This window comes from Gorilla gorilla, chromosome 17, assembly GCF_029281585.2.
Source record: "Gorilla gorilla gorilla isolate KB3781 chromosome 17, NHGRI_mGorGor1-v2.1_pri, whole genome shotgun sequence".
NCBI classification, from domain to species: Eukaryota; Metazoa; Chordata; class Mammalia; order Primates; family Hominidae; genus Gorilla; species Gorilla gorilla.
The window spans coordinates 51,196,381-51,209,142 of record NC_073241.2 but is presented as its reverse complement, the minus strand read 5'-3'; positions in this window follow the sequence as shown (position 1 = coordinate 51,209,142).

Genomic DNA, 12,762 nt, shown 5'->3' with positions numbered 1-12,762 from the left:
CTTTTTTTCATATGTTGGCTACATAAATGTCTTCTTTTGAGAAGTGTCTGTTCACGTCCTTTGCACATGTTTCAATTTTTTTTCTTGTAAATTTGTTTAAGTTCCTTGTAGATTCTGGATATTAGACTTTTGTCAAATGGATAGATTGCAAAACTTTTCTCCCATTCTGTAGGTTGTCTGTTTGAACTGATGATAGTTTCTTTTGCTATGCAAAAGTTCTTTAGTTTAATTAAATCCCATTTGTCAATTTTTGCTTTTGTTGCAATTGCTTTTGGTGTTTTGTCATAAAATCTTTGCCCGTGCCTATGTCCTGAATGGTAGTGGCCAGATTTTCTTCTAGGGCTTTTGTAGTTTTGGGTTTACATTTAAGTCTTTAATCCATCTTGAGTTTAAATTTTTGTACAAGATATAAGGAAGGGGTCCAGTTTCAATTTTCTGCATAAGGCTAGCCAGTTTTCCCAGCACCATTTATTAAATAGGGAGTCCTTTTCCCATTGCTTGTTTTTGTCAGGTTTGTCAAAGATCAGATGGTTGTAGATGTGTGGACTTATTTCTGAGATCTCTATTCTGTTTCATTGGTCTGTGTGTCTGTTATTGTAACAGTACCATGCTGTTTTGGTTAATGTAGCCTTGTAGTGTAGTTTGAAGTCAGGTAGCGTAATGCCTCCAACTTTGTTCTTTTTGCTTAGGATTGTCTTGGCTATACGGGCTCTTTTTTGGTTTCATATAAATTTTAAAGTAGTTTTTTTTTTACTAATTCTGTGAAGAATGTCAATGGTAGTTTAATATGAATAGCATTGAATCTATAAATTACTTTAGGCAGTAGGAATCACAATATTGATTCTTCCTATCCACGAGCATGAAATGATTTTCCATTTGTTTGTGTCCTCTCTGATTTCCTTAAACAAAGGTTTATTGTTCTTGAAGAGGTCCTTCACTTCCCTTGTTAGCTGTATTCCTAGGTATTTTTTTTTTTGTAGCAGTTGTGAATGAAAGTTCATTCATGATTTGACTCTCTGATTGTCTATTGTTAGTGTATAGGAATGCTTGTGATTTTTGCACATTGATTTTGTACCCTGAGACTTTGCTAAATTTGCTTATCAGCTTAAGGAGCTTTTGGGCTGAGACGATGGGGTTTTCTAAATATGGGATCATGTCGTCTGCAAACAGAGACAGTTTGACTTCCTCTCTTCCTATTTGAGTACGCTTTATTTCTTTCTCTTGCCTGATTACCCTGGCCAGAAATTCCAATACTATGTTGAATAGGAGTGGTGAGAGAGGGCATCCTTGTCTTGTGCCAGTTTTCAAGGGGAATGCTTCTAGCTTTTGCCATTCAGTATGATATTGGCTGTGGGCTTGTCATAAATGGCTCTTATTATTTTGAGATATGCTCCACCTATACCTAATTTATTGAGAGTTTTCAACACGAAGGGATATTGAATTTTATCGAAGGCCTTTTCTGAGTCTATTGAGATAATCATGCCTCAATACAGATATAATTTTGTCTTTAGTTCTGTTTACATGATGAATTATATTTTTTCATTTGCATATGTTGATCCAGCCTTGCATCCCAGGAAAGAAGTCGACTTGATGGTGGTGGGTAAACTTTTTGATGTGCTGCTGGATTTGGTTTGCCAGTATTTTATTGAGGCTTTTCACATCAATGTTCATCAGGGATATTGGCCTGAAGTTTTCTTTTTTTTGTTGTATCCCTGCCAGGTTTTGGTATCAGGATGATGCTGGCCTCATAAAATGAATTAGGAAGAATTATCTCCTTTTCGATTGTTTGGAATCATTTCAGAAGAAATGGTACCAGCTCCTCTTTGCACCTCTGGTAGAATTCAGCTGTAAATCTATCTGGTCCTGGCTTTTTTTGATTGGTAGGCTATTTATTACTGCCTCGATTTCAGAACTTGTTATTGGTCTATTCAGGGATTCAACTTCTTCCTGGTTTAGTCTTGGGAGGGTGTATATGTTTGGGAATTTATTCATTTCTTCTAGATTTTCTAGTTTATTTGCATAGATATATTTATAGTATTCTCTGATGGTTGTTTGTATTTCTGTGGGATCAGTGGTGATATTCCATTTATCATTTTTTATTGTGGCTGACAAAGACTTAAAAGCAACTGTTACAAAAATGCTCCAACAAGTAAGGGCTAACTTCCTTTAAATAAATGGAAAAACAGATAGTCTCAACAAAGAAATAGAAAATATATAGAAAAGCCAAATGAAAGTGTTCGAACTGAAAAATACAATAACTGAAATATAAAAACTCACTGAGGGGCTGAATGGCAGAATGGAGATGACAGAGGAAAGAGTCAGCGAGCTTGAAGACAGATCAATAAAAACTCCCCAATCTAAACAACAGAAAGAATAAAGATGGTTTACCACGAACTTCACTATATGGAACAAAAAGACAAGAAAATAAACAAACAACCAAAAAAAAAAAAAAAGGAAGAAAGGATAAAGATGGACAAGTGGGGGAGAGAATGGACAAGCCTCAGGGACCTGGGCAACAACAACAAAAGGCTGACCATTTGTGTCCTCAGAGTGCTAGGAGAAGTGAGTAAAGAGTGCAGTGCAGAAAAAAAAATTGAAGAAATAATGACTGGAAACTTCTCAACTTTGGTGAAACACATGAAACCTACAGATTTGAGAAACTCAGCAAACCCCAAAGAGGCTAAACCCCCCCAAAATCCATGTCCCCCAATATTATCATCAAACTACTTAAAACTAAAGACAAAATTGAAATATCAAAAGAAACCAGAGGGCCAGGCACGGTAGCTAACACCTGTAATTCCCAGCGCTTTGGGAGGCCGAGGCTGGCGGATTGCTTGAGGTCAGAAGTTTAAGACCAGCCTGGCCAACATGGTGAAACCCCATCTCTACTAAAAATACAAAAATTAGCCGGGCATGGTGGCACACACCTGTAGTCCCAGCTATTCAGGAGGCTGAGGCAGAAGAGTCGCTTGAACCCGGGAGGCAGAGGTTGCAGTGAGCGGAGATCATGCCACTGCACTCCAGCTGGGTGACAGAGTGAAACTCCATCTCAAAAAAAAAAAAAAAAAGAAAAGAAAAGAAAAGAAACCAGAGAAAAATGACATGTTATTTATAGAGGAACAATAACTCAAGTAATTTGGAGATATCCCACAGAAATCATGGAGGTCAGAAGAAAGAAGAAGAGCATTTTTTAAATGCTGAAAGAAAACTATCAACTCAGAATTTCATATTCAGTGAAGATATACTTCAGGAATACAAGGTTAAGTAAAGACCATCTCAGAACAAAGAAAACAGAATTTTGTTGCCAGCAGAGCTGCTCTAAAAGTACATTCTTCAAAAAGAAGGGAAATGATACCAGAAGGAACTTGGGATACCAGGAATAAAGGAAGAGCAATAGAAGTGGTAAATATAGATGAATGTAATAGACTATTTTTCTTCTCTCAGTTTCTTAAAAATATGCTTGATGGGCCTTGTGTGGTGGCTCACGCCTGTAACCCCAGCACTTTAGGAGGCCAAGGCAGGGAAATCACTCGAGGCCAAGAGTTGGGACCAGCCTGCCCAACATAGTGAAACCCCATCTCTACTAAAAATACAAAAATTAGCTGGGCGTGGTAGTGCACACCTGTAGTCCCAGCTACTCAGGAGGCTGAGGTGGGAAGATTACTTGAGCCCAAGAGGCAGAGGTTGCAGTGAGCTGAGACTGTGCCACTGCATTCCAGCCTGGGCGACAGAGCAAGACCCTGTCTCAAAATATAGATATAGATATAGATATAGATAGATACATATAGATATAGATTATAGATATACACAAAGGCTTGATGGTTGAAAACCAAAAGTATAATATCATTTGGTACAATGTATATAGGTGTAACACATACGATAATGACAAAATGAACCGGGGGGAAATGAAGGGCCCTATATGATGGTAAAGTTTCTGCATTCTACTCGAAGTGGTAAAATGTCATGAAAAGGTAGCTTCTACTTGGGGGCAATAAAAGTTAAAAAATGTCATGAAAAGGTAAGGATGTATTTTGTAATCTCTAGAGCAATCACTAAAAATATTATACAAAGAGATATAGTAAAACATACACATACACACAAAATAAATAGAATACTACAAAATATTCAAATGACCATAAAAAAGGCACTATATGGGAAACTGAGGAACAAAAAACAGAGGAAACAGAAAACAAACAATAAACTGGTAGGCTTAAATCCAAACATAAATAATCACATTAAGTGTAAATAGGCTGAACAAATTAATTGAAAGAGATTGGCAGAATGGACTTTTTAAATGACCAAACTATACACTGTTTTACAAAAAAACTAGCTTAAAATTATATATGAAGGTTGAAAGTAAAAGGATGTAGCATGTTCCAGAGAAATAAAAACTTATGTCCACACAAAAACCTGTACATGAATGTTTATAGCAGCATTATTTATAATCGCTCCAAACTAAAAACAATCCAAATGTCTTTCAACCAATGAATGGTTAAACACGCGACGGTACACCTATACCTTGGAATACTCAGCAGTAAAAGGAACCAGCTATTCATACACCCAACATCTTGAATGGATCTCAAGGGAATTATGCTGAGTGAATACAGCCAATCTCAAAAGGTTATGTATTACAGGATTCCATTTATATAGCACTCTTGAAATAACAAAATTACAGAGACGGAGGCAGATTCGCAGTATTCAAGGGTTAATAAGGAGTGGGGAAGGAAAGGGGTGGCTGTCGCTATAAGAGGATAGCACAAGGGATTTTTGTGATGGAGTAATTTTGTATCTTTTTTTTTTTTTTTTTTTTTTTGAGATGGAGTTTCATTCTTGTTACCACAGCTGGAGTGCAATGGCACGATCTCAGCTCACCGCAACCTCTGCCTCCCAGGTTCAAGCGATTCTCCAGCCTCAGCCTCCCAAGTAGCTGGGATTATAGGCATCCACCACCACGCCCAGCTAATTTTGTATTTTTAGTAGAGATGGGGTTTCACCATGTTGGTCAGGCTGGTCTCAAACTCCTGACCTCAGGTGATTCACCTGCCTCAGCCTCCCAAAGTGCTGGGATTACAGGCGTGAGCCACCATGCCCGGCCTGTATCTTGACTATAGTGGTGGTCACATAAATCTACATTTGTACATATATATCTACATATATCTACATACATAGGTATGTATTTTCTCATAACTAAACACATACATATACACATACAAATGAGTACACATACATCTAAGTAAGGTCATATTGGTGAAATCTGAAGGAACTCAGTGGATTGTATGAATGTCAATTTTCTGGTTGTGATTGTACTGTAATTATGCAAGATGTTGCAATTGGCGGGAGGCGGGGGGGCGGGGCTGGGTTAAAGCTATTGTATTGGTTGCTAGGGCTGCTGTAAGAAAGTAACACACGCTGTGTGGCTTACGCAACAAAAATTTACCATCTCACAGGTCTGGAGGCCAGAAGTCCAAAATCAAGGTGGCAGCAGATTTAGTTCCTTCGGAGGGCTATGAGGGAAAATCGGTCCCATGCCTCTCTCCTTGGCTTGCAGATGGCCATCTTCTCCCTGTCTATTCACCTCACCTCCCCTCTATGTGTGTTTCTGTGTCTACATTTCCTCTTTTTAAGAACACCAGTCATTTTGGATTAGGGCCCACCCTAATGACCTCACTTTAACTTGATTACCTCTATAAAGATCGTATCTCCAAATCCTCACATTGTGAGGCACCAGAGTTAGAACTTCGACATGAATTTTGGAGGGGAAACAATTTAACCCATAAGAGGTATACATGGTTTTTCTCTACCTCTCACAACTACCTGCAAATATACAATTACCTCTAGATAAGAAGCATTTTTTTAAATAATGAAAAAAAGGATAAAAGGAAAAGTATGGGAAGAATTAAACTCATACAAAGTATGTTCTATGATCATAATGGAATTAGACAAGAAATCAATAACCAAAGGGAAAAAAAACAAAGAATATCCAAGTACTTAATTAAGCAACATACTTCCGTTTGTTTGTTTGTTTGTTTGTTTGTTTGTTTGTGACAGCCCAAGCTGGATTGCAGTGCTGTGATCTTGGCTCACTGCAACCTCCGTCTCCCAGATTCAAGCGATTCTCCTACCTCAGCCTCCCCAGTAGCTAGGATCCCAGGCATGTACCACTATGCCTGGCTAATTTTTTGTATTTTCAGTAGAGACAGGGTTTCACCATGTTGGCCAGGCTGGTCTCCAACTCCTGACCTCAAATGATTCACCTGCCTCGGCCTCTCAAAGTCCTGGGATTACAGGCATGAGCCACCACGCCTGGCCCCCTAAGCAACATGATTCTATATAACAATTTGATCAAAGAGAAAGCCTCAGGGGAAATTTTAAAATACACTGAACTACATGATAATAAAAATAATAAAAATACAGCATATCAAAATTTGTGAAATGCAACTAAAACACTGCTTAAATTTATAGCATCAATGCTTGCATGAAATAACTTATGTTACACACGCACTGTGGAATATCATCCAGATATGAAAATATTGGAGATGTGGAAAGAACTCTTGAATGTATTGTTAGGTGAAAAACAGTAAAAATCCTATATAGCTTGCTATCTTTGATGTGAGAAAATCAGAATAATTCACATCTGCTTGCTTCTATATAAGAAACACTGAAAGGATACACAATGAACTAATAAAAGTAATTATTAGGTCAGATATGGTGGCATGAGCCTGTTCATCCCAGCTAGTTGGGAGGCTGAGGCAGGAGGATTCATTGAGCCCAGGAGTTTGATTCCAGCCTGGGCAACATAGTAAGACTCCAGAGACCCTGTTTCTAAAAATATTTAAATATTAAGTAATTACCTGGGACAGATAGGGACAGAGGTAGGAGCATGATTTTTCAATGTATACCTTGCTTATAGTTTTCCTTTTTTACAAAATTGAGGTGAACTTTGCATAATATAAAACTAACCACTTTAAAGTATACAAGTCTGTAGCATTTAATACATTCAAAACATGTGCAATCAACCAACTTTATCAAGTTCCAAAACATTTCATACCACAAGGAAGACTCTGTACACATTAAGCAGTGATTCCCCATTTTTCTTTCCCATCAGCCCCTGGCAACACCAATCTGCTTCCTCTATGAATTTACCTATTCTGGATATTTCATATAAATGGAATCAAACACTCTTTGTCCCTTTGTGGCTGGCATCTTTCACATTGCATAATGTTTTCAAGGTTCACTCACATTGTAGCACGAAGGAGTACTTCATTCCTTTTTATGGCTGAAGTTCCATCGTATGGATATACCACATTTTACATACCTATTTATCAGTTGATACACATTTGACTATCATGAGTAATGCTGCTATGAACATTAGTGTACAAGTATCTGTTTGAGTCCCTGCTTTCAATTCTTTGGGGTATGTACCTGGGAGTGGAATTACTGGGTCATATAGTAATCCTACATTTAACTTTTCAAGGAACCACCTCTCTGTTTTCCACAGTGGCTGCACCATTTTGCATTTCAGCTAGCAATGTACTAGGGTTCCAATTTCTCCACATCCTCACCAATACTTGCTATTTTCTGTATTTTTTATTATAGTCATCCTAGTAAGTATGAGGTGCTATCTCATCATCTTAGTTCATTTTGCACTTCTGTAACAGAATTCCTAAGACTGTGTAATTTATACTGAACAGAAATTTATTTCTCACAATTCTGGAGACTGGGAAGTCCAAGACTAAGGATGCTTCATCTGGCAAGGGCCTTCATGCTGGTTCCTTGTGGAAGGGCAAAGAGAGGGTGAGAAAGAGAAAAGGAGGCCAAACTCATCCTCTTATAAGGAACCCACCAGTCTGGGCATGGTGGCTCATGCCTGTAATCCCAGCAGTTTGGGAAGCTGAGGTGGGAGGATTGCTTGAGCTCAGGAGTTCAAGACCAGCCTGGGCAACATGGTGAAACCCCATCCCTACAAAAAAATACAAAAATTAACTGGGTGTGGTGGCACACACCTGTAGTCTCTGCTACTCAGGTGGCTGAGGTGGGAGGATTGCTTGAACCCAGTAGGTCAAGGCTGCAGTGAGCTGTGATCGCGCCACTGCACTCCAGTGTGGGTGACACAGGGAGACCTTGTCTCAAAAAAAAAGAAAAGCCACTCCCATGATAATGGCATTAATCAATTCATTAGGGCAGAGCCCTCATGGCCTAGTCACCTCTTAATGGCCCCACCGCCCAATACTGTTATGATGGTGATTAAGTCTGCAATACATGCTTTTTGAGGGCATATTCAAACCATAGCACTAATTGTGGTTTCTTTACTTGCATTTTCCTAATGACTAATAATATTGAGATTTTTTTCATGGACTTGTTGTCTGTTTGTATATCTTCTTAGGTTTTGTTTTTCTTTGAGAACCCTATGAATATATTTTCTATTTGAAATTTTAAAATAAGTCCATTTTAAAAGGAAAAATATAAAGATCAGGTACAAGAGAAGAAACTAGATCACTATGGTAGGCAGAATAATGCCCCCCAATGATGTCAACATTCTAACTCCTGAAGCTGGTAAATAGGTTACCTTACTTGGCAAAAGGACTTTGCAGGTGTGATTAAGGCCAAGGAGCCTAAAGTGAGGGGACTACCCTGGAGTATGCGTGTCGACCTGATATCATCACAAGGGTCCTTATGAGAGTGAGGCTAGAGATCAGAGTCAGAAAAAGAGGCATGATGATGGGAAGCAGGAGTCAGAGAGAGAGAGAGACAGAGGCTGAAGATGCTACACTGTGGCCCTGGAAGACAGAGGTAGCGGTCCTGGAGTCAGGAATGCAGGTGCCTCTAGAAGTAGAAAAGCCAAGGAAAGAGATTCTCCCCTGCAGCCTCCAGAAGGAAGGCATCCCTGCACACATCTTGATTTTAGGACTTCTAACTTCCAGAATTGTAAGATAATAAATTTGTGTTGTTTTAACACCACCAAATTTGTGGTTTCAAATCTGTTACAGCAGCAATAAGAAAGTAATCCCATCATGAACGTCCCGCTCCCTCCAGAAAATGGCATTCCCTGATAACCGCCTCACCAATGCTCACTCTCAGGAAGCACAGCTGAGTCCCACATGTCTCCTAAATCCCTGAGGGGAGGAGAAATGAACCACAAGGGGAAAAGTTGTGTTGTCCCATGAGGTGTAAAAACATTGATGGCAAAGCAACCCAGCATGTCACACACACCCCTCCAGAGAGATGCTGAGCTGTCACTCTTGTTAGATACATGTACATGACAGACAGGACTCCAAAGTCTTGTGAACATGTAAGACGTCATTACCCTTTACAGATTCTGAGCAAGGTCTACAGAAGTCAAAGCCAATAGGCTTTTTTTTTTTTTTAATCCCCACTGCTGGTGTTACCTTCAGGTGGGAGCTGCAAGACTGAGGAGTTTACCAGTTGGCCGGGCACAGTGGCTCACGCCTGTAATCCCAACACTTTGGGAAGCCGAGGCAGGTGGATCACCTGAGGTCAGGAGTTCAAGACCAGACTGACCAACACGGTGAGGCACTGTCTCTACTAAAAATACAACAATTAGCCAGGTGTGGTGGCATGCACCTGTGGTTCCGCCTACTTGGGAGGCTAAGACAGGAGCATCACTTGAACTCGGGAGGTGGAGGTTGCAGTGAGCCGAGATTGCACCACTGCACTCCAGCCTGGGAGACAGAGTAAGACTCTGTCTGAAAAAAAAAAAAAGAAGAAGAAGAAGAAGAAGTTTACAAATTGCCCTCCACAGCATTCCTCCTCCCTACCTGATTCCCAGAGTTCCACTGTAACCACAGCACCTGCCCACCTACAGGTCACTCATGCTGAAATGTCTGCATGTGGTTTTGCTTCATGTGCGTCCTCTTTCAAAGCCCTAAACATGCTTCTCATCTACTGTGTGTAATGTGTTCACTTCGTGGAGTTAGCCCCAGTGTGTAACACCATGTGATAAATGATCCAATCGCAGGCTAGGTAGCAGGTTCAAATAGCCAATGACCTATACATTTTTTCCAGCTTGTTCTAGCTTCAGATGAATGAGGATACCACCATCACTATCATCACCTTCAAAGAAAAAAAAAACACTTTTGCTCTAGGTCAACTACGAACCTAAAAATTCACTTAAAATTCATTGAAGAAGCACTTGAAGAATGTAGATCTATAACTGGGGGATAGGGCTGAATAAAACAATATAATATTTTTAGAACCCAAAAGACAAGAAGGGGTGCAGAGAATGGGTGTGATGGTTCACACCTGTAATCCCAGCACTTTGGGGGGCTGAGGTGGGTGGATCACTTGAGGTCAAGAGTTCGAGACCAGCCTGGCCAACATGGTGAAGCCCCGTCTCTACTAAAAATACAAAAATTAAGTGGGCATGGTGGCATGCACCTATAATTCCAGGTATTCAGTGGATCACTGGATGTCAGGAGTTTGAGACCAGCCTGGCCAACATGGTGAAACCCTGTCTCTACTAAAAACACAAAAATTAAGCAGGAGTGGTGGCCGCTGTAATTCCAGCTACTCAGGAGACTGAGGCACGAGAATCCCTTGAACCCAGGAGGTGGAGGTTGCAGTGAGCCAAGATCGAGTCACTGCACTCCAGCCTTGGCGACAAAGTCTCAAAAAGACAAAAACAAAAAACAAAAAATAAATAAAATAAAGGAAGTGTCAGTTCATCTGGGCTGCTATGCTAAAATATCTTAGAAACAACAGAAGTTTATTGCTCAGAGTTCGGAGGCTGGGAAATCAGGGCACCATCAGATTCAGTTTCTGGTAAGGGCTTGCTCCATGCTTCGCACATGGCAACTTTTTGCTGTGTCCTCACATGATGGAAGGGAGCAGGGAGGGTCCTTCCACTTCTTTTAGAAGGACACTAACTCCAATCATGAGGGTGGAGCCTCCATGACTTACTCACTTCCCAAAGGCCCCATCTCTTAAGATTATCACATTGGATGTTAGGTTCCAACATATGAATTTGGAGGGTGAAAGAGCATGAACATTCAGACCATAGTAGGAGGTAATACTCAGTATCAGCCCTAAGGAAATGTATTATCCACAATGTGGAATTTAGTTATTGATAAGAACAATAACAATAATTATCGGGCACCTGCTGCAGTACACCTGTGCTGTCTCAGTAACATGCTCTCTTCTAGGCATGAAGTTTGGAAAGGATTAACCTGCCCCCCAGATCAAGGTGTGAACCCTGATTGGTCCAAGCAAATCAGTTATTTCATACCCTTGGCAACAATGATTGGTCCAAGGATAGGAACCCAATGCAGACCTGAGCCAATCAGCACTTAACGTTTCACAGCCACTGGTTCAGGGAAGGACAGCACCTGACCAAGTAGAGCCTAATCAGAAGGAAGCCCAGGATTTTCAATCCATGGTGGAGGGAGAGGCAGCCTCTCTTCCTGACATTGACAAGGATGCATATCTTCCTGCACAGGAAAAGCACTCATCTCGCAAGAAGGAGGGGAAGTTGTGGTCAACATCTTGAAGGGCCTTGGTACAGTAATTGGGCAACTAGGTTAAAACAGCCCTGAAGTCGGCCTTCTGGATTTCCAACGACATGGAAATCCAGAGGTGGAATCTCCCCAGAACTGTGTCCACATGCTTTACAGCAGAGGCCCATGGGGCATGATGGTGGGGTGCAGAGGCCGTGGGACTGGACAGACCTGAGACGTATCCCGGCTCCATCACTTACTAGCAGTTTGAACTTGAATAGAACACTTGACCTCTCTCAGCCTCAGTTTCTTCATTTGTAAAAAGGGGATGATAAAACCTCCGCCACTGGGCTGTAGTGAAGATTAATTGAGACAGAACGTGTGAAAATCAATTCCCTTGTTAGTTAAGCTGGTGTGTGTTGGGCTTTTTGCTGCTTGCTAACTGATGTTATCCACTGTGTGTCAGGCAATGTATTAGGGGCTTTTCACACCTTTCTTTTTTTTTTTTTGAGACAGAGTCTGACTCTGTAGCCCAGGCTGGATTGCAGTGGCATGATTTCGGCTCACTGCAAACCTCCGCCTCCCAGGTTCAAGTGATTCTCCTGCCTCAGCCTCTCGAGTAGCTGGGATTACAGGCACACCACCATGCCTGGCTAATTTTTGTATTTTAGTAGAGACGGGGTTTTGCCGTGTTGGACAAGCTGGTCTCGAACTCCTGGCCTCAAGCAATCCACCCACCTCGGCCTCCAAAAGTGTTGGGATAACAGACGAGAGCCACCGCGCCCAGCCGGTTTTCACACGTTCTGTCTCAATTAATTTTCACTACAGCCCAGTGGTAGAGGTTTTATCATCCCCTTTTTACAAATGAAGAAACTGAGGCTGAGAGAGGTCAAGTGTTCTATTCAAGTTCAAACTGCTAGTAAGTGATGGAGCCGGGATACGTCTCAGGTCTGTCCAGTCCCACGGCCTCTGCACCCCACCATCATGCCCCATGGGCCTCTGCTGTAAAGCATGTGGACACAGTTCTGGGGAGATTCCACCTCTGCAGTAATTCTACAGATAACCCCCAGGAGAAATTGTTCTTATTGTTATACAAGCTGCTGTATTTCTTTTATTTATTTATTTATTTATTTATTTATTTATTTTTTGACATGGAGTCTCGCTCTGTTGCCAGGCTGGAGTGCAGTGGCATGATCTCAGCTCACTGCAACCTCCTCCTCCCGAGTTCAAGCGATTCTCCTGCCTCAGCCTCCCGAGTAGCTGGGACTACAGGGGCCCGCCACCATGCCCGGCTAATTTTTGTCTTTTTAGC